The sequence below is a fragment of the Alligator mississippiensis genome, chromosome 4 (assembly GCF_030867095.1).
Source record: "Alligator mississippiensis isolate rAllMis1 chromosome 4, rAllMis1, whole genome shotgun sequence".
Taxonomy (NCBI): Eukaryota; Metazoa; Chordata; order Crocodylia; family Alligatoridae; genus Alligator; species Alligator mississippiensis.
Window position 1 is genome coordinate 87,886,564 of NC_081827.1, and position 13,073 is coordinate 87,899,636.

The window sequence follows — 13,073 nt, forward strand, 5'->3', positions numbered from 1 at the left end:
AGAAATGGCCAGGATCTCTGCCACTGCTCCCTGTTTTCAGAATGGGAAGTAGGAAAGGCAGTGGAGGGACCTTGTTCTTGGCCTCCCCAGCTGGTGCTGAAGGGTGGGGTGGATGAACTGGAACCTCTCCACTTCGGAGTGGGGGGGCTCCAATACACCCATACCACCTTCCAGGAGGGGCTGAAAAACCCCAAGACTGAATTCCCCCTGTTTCCTTTCCCCTCTCCCATTCTGAAAGCAGTGACAAACTGGGATTTCTGCAGGCACAAGTTGCAAAAGAAGCTACATTTTGAACCATCTTTACCTGCAATAAGGGATCAGATTTTCATCCAATTGGCCACAGTTGAAGCTGTCTGTGGCTGTGCATTTGTGTTCGGTCATAGCTATAAACTGCTTTCTGTGGCCAAATCGTGCAAAAATTGTCACTTCTTTCTGTACCCTGTGGCCACATCCACACAAGCGTGGATGTTCTGTTCCCTGAGACAAGTAGCACTGGCACACCATGCACCACCACTACTTGTCCCCGGGGAATGCCCGTGCCGCATGCACTTTGGCATGCAGCAGGTGGGGTAGGGGAGGCTGGGGTCAGCACTGAGCTGGCCCCAGCAGCCTTACCTGGGGTCCTGGGGGCTCCCAAGGCTGCAGCAGCAGCAATTCTGCCACACGGAGCCTGGCCAGCAGCTGCAGCACAGCTCCGGGTGGCCCGGCTCCACTTTTAAGCAGTGTACACTGCCTGTGTATGCGCTGCTCTACCTTTTTTTCCACAGGTTTTTTTTGATCCCTGGAAATACACGGGGGAAAAACAAGCTGAGCAGCACACGTATGGGCAGTGCTTCCTTGCAGCACAGAGAACATCTGAATGTGCAGTATGTGGTGCCACAGACGTGTTTACGGTAGGTAAAAAATAGTTTCCTTTTCATTTCTTTCAACTAAAGGGAGAATGCCAGGATTTAGATCTGGCATCTTTACTAAGACTATGAAACATAAAAATGAATTTGGGACACTAAGAACTTATTTGTTATAAAAGACATGATATAAAAGAAGATAGGGTTGAATCTTCAGAAGTGTTTAAGTGGCTCAGGAGTCAAAATTCCAGTGAAAGTCAATGAGACATAAGCTTCCAAGTCACTTAGGCACGTCTAAACATTTTACTCGTGACCACAGTAAGACTTATGGCCAATGTATGCTGACTATAGGACAAATTTTCCAGTCCATGCCCAAGTAAAAGTATTCAAGTCAGGAGTCTTTCTACTCCGCAAATAATGGCTAATAAAGGATGCACTAGAGGACATTGCAAAAAGCACTGATGTAGGAAATTATGGAATAAACTACCTTTACAGTAACTTTTTTCTCAGTTAAAGAGCTTATTTCCAGGCTTGATTTACATGGGTTTATGATGCTTCACAGGATTTTTTTTTCAGTTAAGAAGTATAGAATTACGAAAATGAAAGCATTACAAAGTGCAAAGTAATAATTTAATTTTTTACCTTGCAAAAACTTTTTAAAAACCTAAATAGAAAGAAAAGACCTTCCAAAAAATCAGAGGAATCAAGATCAATTTGACTAATATAAAATAGAAAGCTAAGCATTGAAGAGAAAACACAAGCAGTCCTGATTCTGCAGGTATGATAGACAAACTTTAACCTAAAAATCAATAGCCAAAGCATACAACAACCAGACCAACTTTTTTCCAACTAAAATTATTTAGATATGCGGTATGTGCCTAAATTACTCAATTTGAAATTGCATAGTTAAGACAGCCACGTTTCCAAGCATACCCACTTAGCTTCTTATTCAAATTAGACATCCAGAACGTGTAGTTCTTTAAAAACTTGATATTTTCAATATATAGCTATGTGTAGGTTGGCAGAATTCAATTTATACTTTTTTAATAATTTTGATGGCTAAATTTGATGCTTATTTTTAAGCATTTATCTTGATTTTTATCAATTTAAATGTTCAGGATTGTGCAAAATTAGGGGTGTGGGGGAAGACAATTTAGTAATGACAGTATACTCTTAAAAGCTTTATAAAAATCACGTGTCAAAATATAAAAAGGAAATATCCATAAATGAATAAATCATACCTACTTTAAATCATTCTGTTCATTCATCATGAAAGAACCAGATGAGCAGTGATCAGAAGAAGAGGGCAGTGGCAGTCCCAGAGCTCTGGGAACATAGGGAGAAGCTGTGGCTGCTTGACTGCCCTGGCCCCCCTTTGGGCCCCACTTTCCCCCCTCCTTGCCTCTGCTTATCTAGTCCAGCCCAGGCAGGACCCTGCTACAACCAGGCTGGAGCTAGAATATTCTTCCTCCCTCCTCTGGGCTTTGAATAGGGATGTACCAGGGGGCCATCTCAAGGCCAGTCACAACATTGGCCCACCCTGCTGTCTAAGGCAGTCCACCCTGCCTCATCTGCCACACCTTTAATGTTTCCACAGAATAGGTGTTTATATGCAGGAAGCTGCTCATTTGGTTGCTCTGATGCCAAGGATGAAATGCACAGCTCCAAACCTCCCCATATAGTGTCCCATGCCTCACAGATGGCATGTGACATCACTTCCAACTCCCCCAGCCCCTTAGCTGGGCTGTATTCAGCCTCCGGTCCAAACTTGGCCTCAGGTATCCTCAGATGTGCCTTGGCCTCTCTGACCCCTCACTAGGGCCACAACTCTGCCCCTCAGTGGGCTCTTGGGTCTTATGCCCCTTGCACATCAGGCCCCACTCAGTGAGCCTCTATCTCAGGCCTGACTCTATAGGCCTGGGCCCTGCCTCAGGCCCCAATCTATGGGTCTGGCCCTATGCTTTTCTGTTGGGGTGTGTTCCCCTAGCCTTTCCCCTCCATGGGGTACCCACAAGGCAGCGGGGGCTGAGGCTTTCCAATGCCCCATACTCACCTTTCACTAGGGAGGCACAGGTGTGGCATTTCCTGGAGACTGCCCTGCCACAGGCAAACTCACCACACCATCCAACCTAGCAGGGTGCAGTTTCAGGTCTTACCCAGGACCGTCAGGAACCTCCTCCATCCACATAGTTCCTACCCTAACCTCCAAATGTTCTGGGAGCTGTAATCCTCAGGCTGTGCAACATTCCTCCACTGGCTCCATAGATGTAACTGCCAGCTCAGTTCCTAGGGCCTGGGCCTATACTCTGATTGCCCAGCCCTTATCCAATCCAGTGGCCCCCTTGCAGTCACGTGACCACCTAACTGGGCCTGACCACATCTGCTGGCTGCACCACAGCCTGCTTAAACCTCTTAAAGTGGCAGGCTTCTTATGTCCCTCCAGCCTACTACCTGCACCTGTGATTGAGCAGCTGATTGCTTAGTTGACAAGTCATTATATCACCCATTGTTTTCCTCTTTAACCCCTCTGCCCTCTGTCCCTCCCACTCTTTTGCCACTGTCCTATAACAGGAGTAAGGGTTCCCTGTTATAGTCACCTTTCTATAAATTTTGATTATTACTGACGGTAATATTTTTTCATTGGTCTATCAGTGTGAGGTGAAATCACCGTTTATTAGTGTTTGTCAATAAAAATCAATCCTGCCAAGTATGTGCAAGTACTTTTACACACTATCAGACTGAAATAATCCAATCCAATTAATAATAATCTAATAATCAGAAATGAAGAGCTAGACATATGTCCAGGAGAGCCAACAAGTTCCAAGGGCATTAAAAAAGAAGGCTACAACTAAGATCAAGTATGGGAATTTGACAGAAAGCTTTAAAATTGAATTTTGGAAAATGAAGTGTCATAGTCATGGCTAATTTTATGTAATAAGGATAACTCTGTACTCATGCAACATTTTCCATTTTAGGGAAAGGAGATGCTACTTTCCCTTTTAGCCCCTGGATCACATATACATATAATCAGCCCTGTTGAAAGAGAGATAATTCTGTCATCTTGGAATTCAGGTTACAAAAATATATATAAATCAAGCCATTAAGTCCATCAAAAAGCCATAAAAGTAAGATAATAGCCATTCAAGTCAGACTGTCTTCTATGTAACTCCAGCCTCAACAAGCTATTTTACACCATTCATAGCCAACCTATATCCATAGTTATTTTGAAAGAGGAATGGGAAACTGAGTGCTTCTGAGTGCCATCTGTGTTGGTTATAAATTCATATGTTATAATGATTTATATAGGATAGGTGTGGATTTCAAAAATTACATTGTATACAGTTCCATGTGTGGTTCTTTAGGTAGTTAAGCAAGGTATGCTGGTCAGGTTGCAAAAGGTAGTCATTAATCTCTTATTTTTTTATATAGGAGGTATAAAACTGGAATCCACAAAAGTGTGTCCCTACTATTTTCTGTATCAAATTTAAAGCTGAATACTGGTTGTTCTAGATGAAGAAAGAGAAGAGGTCTGTGATTGATGAAAGGATAGTTGAAGCTGAGAAGGGAAAATTATGAGGAAGTAGAAATGGACTACTAGAAGGATGAGCTGATTAGTAATTTCCTAGAAGTTTATAGTTTACTTGGTAGTATATACAATCTAGTAGCTATAAATAACATTAAGGAAGATTTTTGTGCAGCAGTTGCACTTAATATGCAACTACAACACTGATAGTTTTTCCTGCAATATTGATTTAGCATTCTCTGTACAGGTCACTTATCCCCAAGTTATTCCCTGATGGGCTAGGAAGGCCTGGCCATCACTGGAAGTGGGTTGTCAGAAAAGGGAAGAAGACAGAGAAGATATCCATTTCTAAAACTAAAGTATATTAATATTTATTTTTCTGGGTTTTTGCACCCTTCTTACTTCTAGACTCAAATCCTATGTCTTCTGCAGCTCTTTGACTGAAGTTTAAGGTCCTTTTTTCCCTTTTCAGAACCAAAGGTCTTCAAAGGGAACCAGACCCCAGACTATGCACAAACCCTCCCAGATTTAGCACCTTCCTTTTCTGTGATTCTGTTCTGTTCTCTTCAGTATTCAGTTCTACCCAACTGCTGGCTTCCAGTCTAGCTTTCCTGAGCTGTGTCAATCTCCACACTCTCCACTTCAACCATAACCTCTTTGAAACTGACTTTCTCACTGGCATGAGCTGGGCCAGATTTATATATTCCCCCAACCTTCTTGCAACCTCCGAAGCCTCTGCAGAAGCTAGGATTTCACCAGTATTCTAATTCTATATCCCTGAGGGAATCCACTACCTACAGCTGCTTCTCAGAAGATTGGTGTGTTCTGTTTTCCCACAAAGTGGCAGTTCTCTCTATCATATTCTCCCAAGTATAGCTTTGATTATTTCCATTTTTTAACCCCACTCTTTTCCCTTGTCCTTGATAGCCCTGTTTCTTTATTTATCCCTGCCCTACTAAATGCACAGCCCAAACTACTACTAGCCTTCCTCTCTTACAACTCACTCACTGCTCCTCAATACATTCTTTCACCCATCTTCATTCCCTGCCGTGTTCCTTATTACCCTAACATTATTCAGCTCTTAGTAGTTTGATCCAAAATATATATATATATGTTTGGGTCAAGGCCAAAAGTTAGGTCTAAATGTCTATATATAACTATTTAAAAGCAAAACATGTTGGGTTGAATGGTTACACTGCAGGATAGAGTAGATATTCATGCCATGGAATTATCTATGGAATAGCACAGAGGCTGGAAACCTATGGCCTGCAGGCCAGATTTGGGTTGCAAAAAGATTTCATCTGGTTTACAAAGCTGGGATAATGGCAGCAATCACTGACAGGGAAATAACTACCAGTGACAGTGGGATTAGCAGCAATCAGTGGTGGCACAAGGGTCACTAGCAGTGGCCCATTCTAGGACTGAGCTGTGTTAATTTGCCCTGCTGTTGTTTAAAGGCTACTGACTCCTGATCTAGTGAATCTGTTTCAATAAGGGTACATGAACAAATTACCATGAAGATAGTGATTAACATCGTCAGCTATTCTGCCTTAACTAACCAAGTGCACAATCTTTGGGAAAGGAAAGTTCCCTCAGAAACTTTTCTTAGAGTTTACTACAATCTTATATGGCAGAGATAATACAAACTGAATTTGTAATATAAAATGGAATTTGTAATACATTGGCTATACATCAGAATGACACTTGCAGACTGTGGACCATATACTGCTCTGTTTTCCCCAGTGAGCAAAGTGGTCTTCATGCAAATCAGAGCACAATTTTACTGCAGTAGCTGGACTATACTAGCTTTAAACAGTGAAATATTGCATATAGCTAGTTTTCCTGAAAATACCGTTCAATAACTCATAAAGAATTGGTTTTAAAAATGTTTAAAATAATTGTTTCTATAGACGTCTTACTATTCAAAACACCTAATATATTATTCCAAATACTTCATTCATTATGAAAACCAGTGAGGTAAGATACACTGCACATAGAGTTACGTCCTGTAAGATGGCAGATGTTCTATAGCTAAAGGCAAATTAGAGATCTTCAGGTATCTGTTGAGAGCTATGTCATGGTTTGATCATTATCTGTAAAAATACAGTGTGTATAAAATGAAGCATGTATTTTAGAGTAATTATATACCTTAAAGAATAACACTATTGAAACAGTTTCACAGCATGATTCAAAACTATTCTATAACAGGGAAGCTGGTAAAACAGTCATTATATCCAATTATCTTAGAATAAAATTAACATCCTGATATAATGCTTGCATATTATATTTAAAATTGCTTAGTATGGGACACATAATATCAGTGTGCTGCTGCTTACAGTGCTATTATGAAACAAATATACATAATAAAGTATTTCCAACTGCATGCTTTTTCTGTGCTGCTTAGTCTTTATATAGGAAGTCTGTACATCGAGTTCAGTAGTGGACTGATCTGATGGCAGACATTACCTCATTGTAAACAGGAAGGCTCTACTGTCCGTGAATCAGGAGAATGTATAATTGGAGTTCACATAATACAGTTAGCATGACATTCTGTAATGCTTTAGAATGAAAATGACCTTATGATCTCTAATAATGGGATCATCCTGATCTACCAACCTCAGAGAAGTGTCATCATTACTAATATTAAACACAATCCTGATTACAGTTCCCAGTCACGTAAACTAAATCATGACTTCAAAACGATATAGAAGCACCTCAGAACCCCAAGACATTGCAAGCCTAGCACATTCAACCTTAAAATACTTACACCAGAATCACCCCTAGCTTGTCATACTATCCTTTCCAGGAACTTACCATGCTCAGTCTTGAAAAAAATATAAACTTCTTGCTCCCACTGCCCTCCAGAGCTTCATTCTGTTCATGGTTAGAAACCTTCCTCTAATTTACAGTTTAAATGTATTCACAAACATTTTGTACACATTTGATCTTGGACCAGTATTATCCTTTAATTTAAATAATTGTTCTCTATTCCTCCTAGCATTTATCCCTTGAATATATTTATAAAGAGTAAACATATCTCTTCTCAATTTTCATTTTGCTGGGCTAAAAAAATCCAAGCTCTTTAATCTTCTAAAATAGGTTCTCCATTCCCCTAATCATCCTAGTAGCCCTTCTCTGCACCTGTTCCAGTTTAAAGTCATCTCTTTTCAACATAGATGACCAAAACTGTACACAACATTCTAAATGAGATCTCACCAAAGTCTAGTAGAAGTGTACTCAATCATTCCTGTTTCATGCAAGCTACAATTATATTGGCTTTCTGTATGACCATGCCACATTGTCAGCTCATGATCATTGAGATTGTTCTCCTCCTCCATCACCCCCAACTAAAAGCCCCCAGTTTCCAGCAAAAGGTCTTGGTGTTAGTCCTTAAGTGTACAACTTTGCACTTTCTACTGTTAAGTTTTGTACTGTTTCTTAATAGTAACAATCTTTATGGTGTAGAATCAGCTGGTCTTTTAACTTTCTGTGATTAAGACTTGAAATGTTGTGACAACAGCACATAAGATTTCTAAATCATCCATCTGCCCTTAATTCAGGCTCAGTCCAAACACCAAGTTCTATACAAACATCTCAGTTACAAATGCTATTTCTTCACTCTATTTTATTATCAACTTTTCTTTTCAATCCAGTATGGTAAAAGGCAGCTGCAGAGTACTCCACTGAAGGTAGGCTTAACAGGACATTTACAGGGAAATGCTAGTGAAATCTAAATAAGTATATTAGTGCATAGCTTTTCCAGCCAGTCACATGAATTAACCTTCATGGTGCAGGCAGCAAAAGCAACGCAACAAACAAGGTGCATACCACAGGTCTTTTAAAAATCATATCTTTAAAAAACAAAGGCATGTCCCAGAAGTGGGACAGTTCCCAGCCAGTTCTGGACTGGGTGGGGAAAACCTCCAAACAAACAAGTGGGAGTGAGAATGTACAATGATATTCTTATAAATCTTCAAGTGAGGGTCGCGGGTCTTCTGCCAATGCTAGATATGGAGAGATCAAAAATTACTAAACAGTTAGAAAGCCCTTCTCAGAAAAAGGAGAGCAGCTGTCAGAGGGAAATGTTGACAGAAAGAGACTCTGTAGAGGAGTCTAAAAGAGCTGGATTGATTGCCAGATCTAGAGAATGGTAAGCAGGTAGATTCTGAACTATTTATTGTCCTAATATCTGTTTTCTCTGAGGCATACAGCCCAATCTGAAACTGGGAGAACTGCCTGATTTCATCCTGAGAAAAATGATGGCATGAGACTCAAGATCCATACCAGGGTGCTCAGGGGTGTAATAGATATGGTTATCCGGACAACTCTGATAAAAAAAGGCTTTGAGAGGTTTATCTGTGACTGCAGAGTAACCTTCATTGACACAGTGCTCATTCCAAAGGCTACTTCTAATGCTAAGGCTGGAGGCAGATTAAACTGAGGGAAAGGATACTTCTGGCAGAGACCTCCACAACGAATTCAATTGCAGAACCAATTCCCTCCATCCTTGATCTGAAACTGCACGTATGTGCTGACCAGCAGGACACACTTCAAACTGTATTTACTCAGGCTTTTTGGGGAATGAGTGGTGATTGATAAAGAAATAATAACTGCCATATTCTGGTTTCAAAGGGAGAAGTATCAATTAACATAATTCTCTGGGCAATTTAATTTTTCATTAGTGTCAGAGGCACCTAAAACTTAGAAGAAGAGCATATGTATTATAACTCAGAATAAGTATGGGGCTAATTAATACAATTCAAAGACTACATGAGTGAACCTAGTCCCAGCAGCTGAACAAATAGGGAGCATAAAATCACAATAAAAATAAAGAATAGATAAGATCCCACAGAACTGAATTCCAGCTGGAGATATTGTCCAGTGTACATGAGTGAGCTACTATGGACCAAATCCTGTTTTACATTAGATGCCTAAATGGTACATACAAAGCTATATAACTACAGTTTCAGTCACTTAGAGTTTCAAATTCTATTTTGCTCTGTGGTGAAACAGAATCTCCATCACAGGTGTTTGCCAGAAGCAAAATGACAGAAGAGGAGAATAGCACTGTCGTGTTCTCCCAGTAGCATGGTAGTTAGGGCACTTGCCCAGGATACAGGAGACCTAGACTCTAGGGTGCCTGTACACGAGCACAGAGGCTGCTCCAATGTGCTATAATTCCAGCATGGTAATTACTGCAGTCCAGCAGCCTCCCCTGTCTCATGTATCAGCATCCCTGCACTTAAAAATGGTGGTGAGGGCACTTGAACTAAAGTGTGGGGATGCTGATATACGAGACACTATGGCACTTTAATTAAAGCAGCTGCAATTCACAAAGACATTCTCATGAACCCAGGGGAACAGACTTCCACCTCTAGCTCCCTCTCTGTAAAAATAAAGTTTATTTTCTACCTATGGGGACTTTTTACCATCTTTCATTTTCCCTGAACCTAATGAAGGGTGTGTGCACCCAAAAGCTTGCAGAAAAAGATTTTTTTTTTGTGATTTCTTAGTTGGTCTAATAAAAGTTATCATCTCTGAACCAAGAGTTCTAAAGATTTACATTTATTTTTGTCTCAGAGCAACACAGCTACCAAATACATCCCTGAATAATGGACATGGGCATACTTATGCATCTAGAGCTGTATCACAAACTGTGCATAATTGCCAAAAATTGCAGTTACCTGGCTGCATATGGGCCATTTATGTAGGCTGACCACACATCCCATCAGTATGGTCAAATGAAAAATTTTCTCCCATTTTCAACAGGACACCTGGGAAAAATGTTTGAAACAAGGCTGTTCTGGCAAAAATGGAATTATGTGACACCCACCCCCCCACACCACATTCTCTAACGCTTGGAAACATACAAGCATGCTGGAGAGTTGAGTGTTCCATTTTGAGGGAAATATGATAACTCTACATTTAAACATGTACAGGGAAATAGGAATTAGTCCTATTCACCCTCCAAAATTGAGGTTTGTAGTAGGACTGTGCCAAGCTTCAGTCCCTGATTTGATTTGGTGGAGATTTGGCCCAATTTGGTGGCTGAATCTCCAAATCCAAATCAAATCAGAGGACCCTTTAATCTCTCTGAATCAAATCAGAACCCTCCGAGTCAATTTGGAGAGATTCGGAAAGATTCGGACATAGACACAGCTTTAAATGTTTTTTATACGTACCTAAAGGTAGGAGGCAGATCGTGAAGGGTGAGATGCTGGGGCAGATGGAGCATCCCACAGGAGAGCAGGGGGCTCTCCAGCGCACTCAGCAGCAGACACAGAAGCACTTCCAGTCCACTTCTGGGTGGCCTGGGGGCCACCACCCCGGCACCTCCCTGTGCCCCCCCCCCCGGCTCAGCAACTAGTGCCTCCTGGGTCTGTGGGGCAGCCGGGGTCCCCCTGCAGCCAATTGGCAAGCCGGGGGGGGGGCGGGGGGGGGGCTGCACACTCCCCGGCAGACCCAGAAGTGGACCAGAAATATTTCCGGTCCAATTCTGGGTTCACTACTGGGCACATGATGGGGGCCCTGTGCTCCTGTGGGACGCTCCATCTGCCCCCGCATCGCAGAATTCACAAGCCGTGCCTGGTATGTCGAGATATGTAGAAAAAACATTTAAAGCTGTGCTTATGTCCAAATCACTGATTCTCCAAATCAGCATCGAATCTTCAGATTTGGATTAGGCTGAATTGAATTGGGGATAGTGATCCAAATCAACTAATTGAATCACAGTCCCCGATTCAGGCCAAATCCAAATCCAAATCAAATATGGCCCATTTCACACACCCCTAGTTTGTAGTACATATGCTACAGACACAGATTCATATGTACCCAGGGGTGGTTTCAGGATTTGACAAAATGGGGTGTAGGAGCATCCACCTGTACTTCAGGGGTGGCTGCACCTCCACTCCCACTCTCCCCCTGCAAGCCACCAATGTGAACACACTGTGCTGTGGGATACTCTAGAGACTTTTTTAAAGTCCCCAAAGCAAGTAAAAATCCCCCACCTTTCCCTTCAATCCTCAGAGACACATCCTCTTCCCTCCTCTTAACTCCCTCCCCTGCCTACTGCTACTGCTTTCCACACTGTTCTGAGGGCAGTGCAAGCTTCAATGCCACTCCTTTCTGTTTCAGCCAGTTTGCATGGGGGCTGAACTCAGCCACAGGGGCAGCACAGCAATGGGAGGGGGAGTGGGTTCCCCTATCTTGCCCAGTTCCCTGGGAGCAGTCCATCACTGCCACTATCACTGTTCCCAACTAAGCCAAGCCCCCACACAGCCCACCTGGAGCAGGCAGAAGTGGCTTTGAAGCTTCCCCCACTCCTGGAACAGGGGGGAAAGTAGCAGCCATAAATAGGGGAGTAGGAAAGCAGGGGGGGGGACATGCATGGAAGGGAATGCGGGGACATTTTTATTTGCTTTGGGAACTTTAAAAAATCCCCAGAACCACCCCTAGTGCAGTCCAAGCTGAAAGGTGGGGTGCAGCCGTGCCACTGCACTCCCTTTGGATCCACCCCTGTATGTGCCAATAGCACAGTTGAACCATATTAACAAAAACTTACATTCTTATTTACTATTTGTTACATCGTCTAATGCAGCCATTAACTAACCTTCTGTTGAAGCAGAGGGAGAGAGCTAATTTTCCTGACTGATTAGAACGCTCAATGGGCATAGTTATGTCTAAAAAGTTAAATAGCTAAGGCTATAAACAGACATAGTCATTCAAGTAGGCTCAGCTGTGCCAGAATGAATCCTGGCATTGCTAATCTGCTTCATAGGCATCTATAGATATCACTGGGGCCCAAGTCAGGGCCCAATCCTATGAGACAATGGCCCTTGGTGCCATACCCTGACTCAGGGCACATATCTGAAAAGGGAGGCACCCACTTGGCCCTTGGAACTTGCAGATGCTTGCCAGGAGAAATCCCCTGCCGGGCAAGTCCTGTGGCATGTGATAAGCAAACAGACTTTCTCCCATTAAGGCATCACAAACCATGACTACCTTTGGTCATGACAACATTTTTGGGTACTTGGCACATGAGTGTGTTAGGAAGTCTGTTTGCTCACAACTTCTGCCACCACAAACGTGTTTATGATGGTACAAGGGCAACATCTGTTTGCACCCTAACTCACACACCCCAAAAGGGTAAATGGACTGGCAAAATGCCAAAGAGAACTTGCTGCATTTTCCCAACTAAGACAAATGTTTATTTTCATATAACCAGATTAGATTTCAGTTCTAATGAAGAAAGTCATAAGGGCTAGGGACAGACATTCAAAAAGCCCAAACCTGAATTGATTCAATCTTTGCAGGTTAGTCTAACCTACAGAGAGAGAATCGGTTTCCAAATGGATAAACAATTCAGGAAATTCAGGCGCATGCCTGCAGTGTCTCAGGCCAGAAGCTGGGGGGTGCTAGAGCAGCCCTCCCTTTCACAGGGGAGCAGAGCTGGGGGCAGGGGGGAGGGGGTGCATGACCAGGACCTAGCAAGCCTGAGTAAGATTGTGGAGGGGTTTAAACCCCAACCTTGGCCTGCAGTGTTCAGAGGGTGGGAGAAGAGGGAATGTCTGCTGTGGCAGGGGAGGAAGAGGAGGAGGGGAGAGCTCTGCCCACCCCAGTGGCTCCCTAACAGCAGGGAATAATCCCAGCACACAGGGCTACCCAGCCCCAGAGGGGAGCTCTTCCCACTTCTCCCTCTCCCCCAC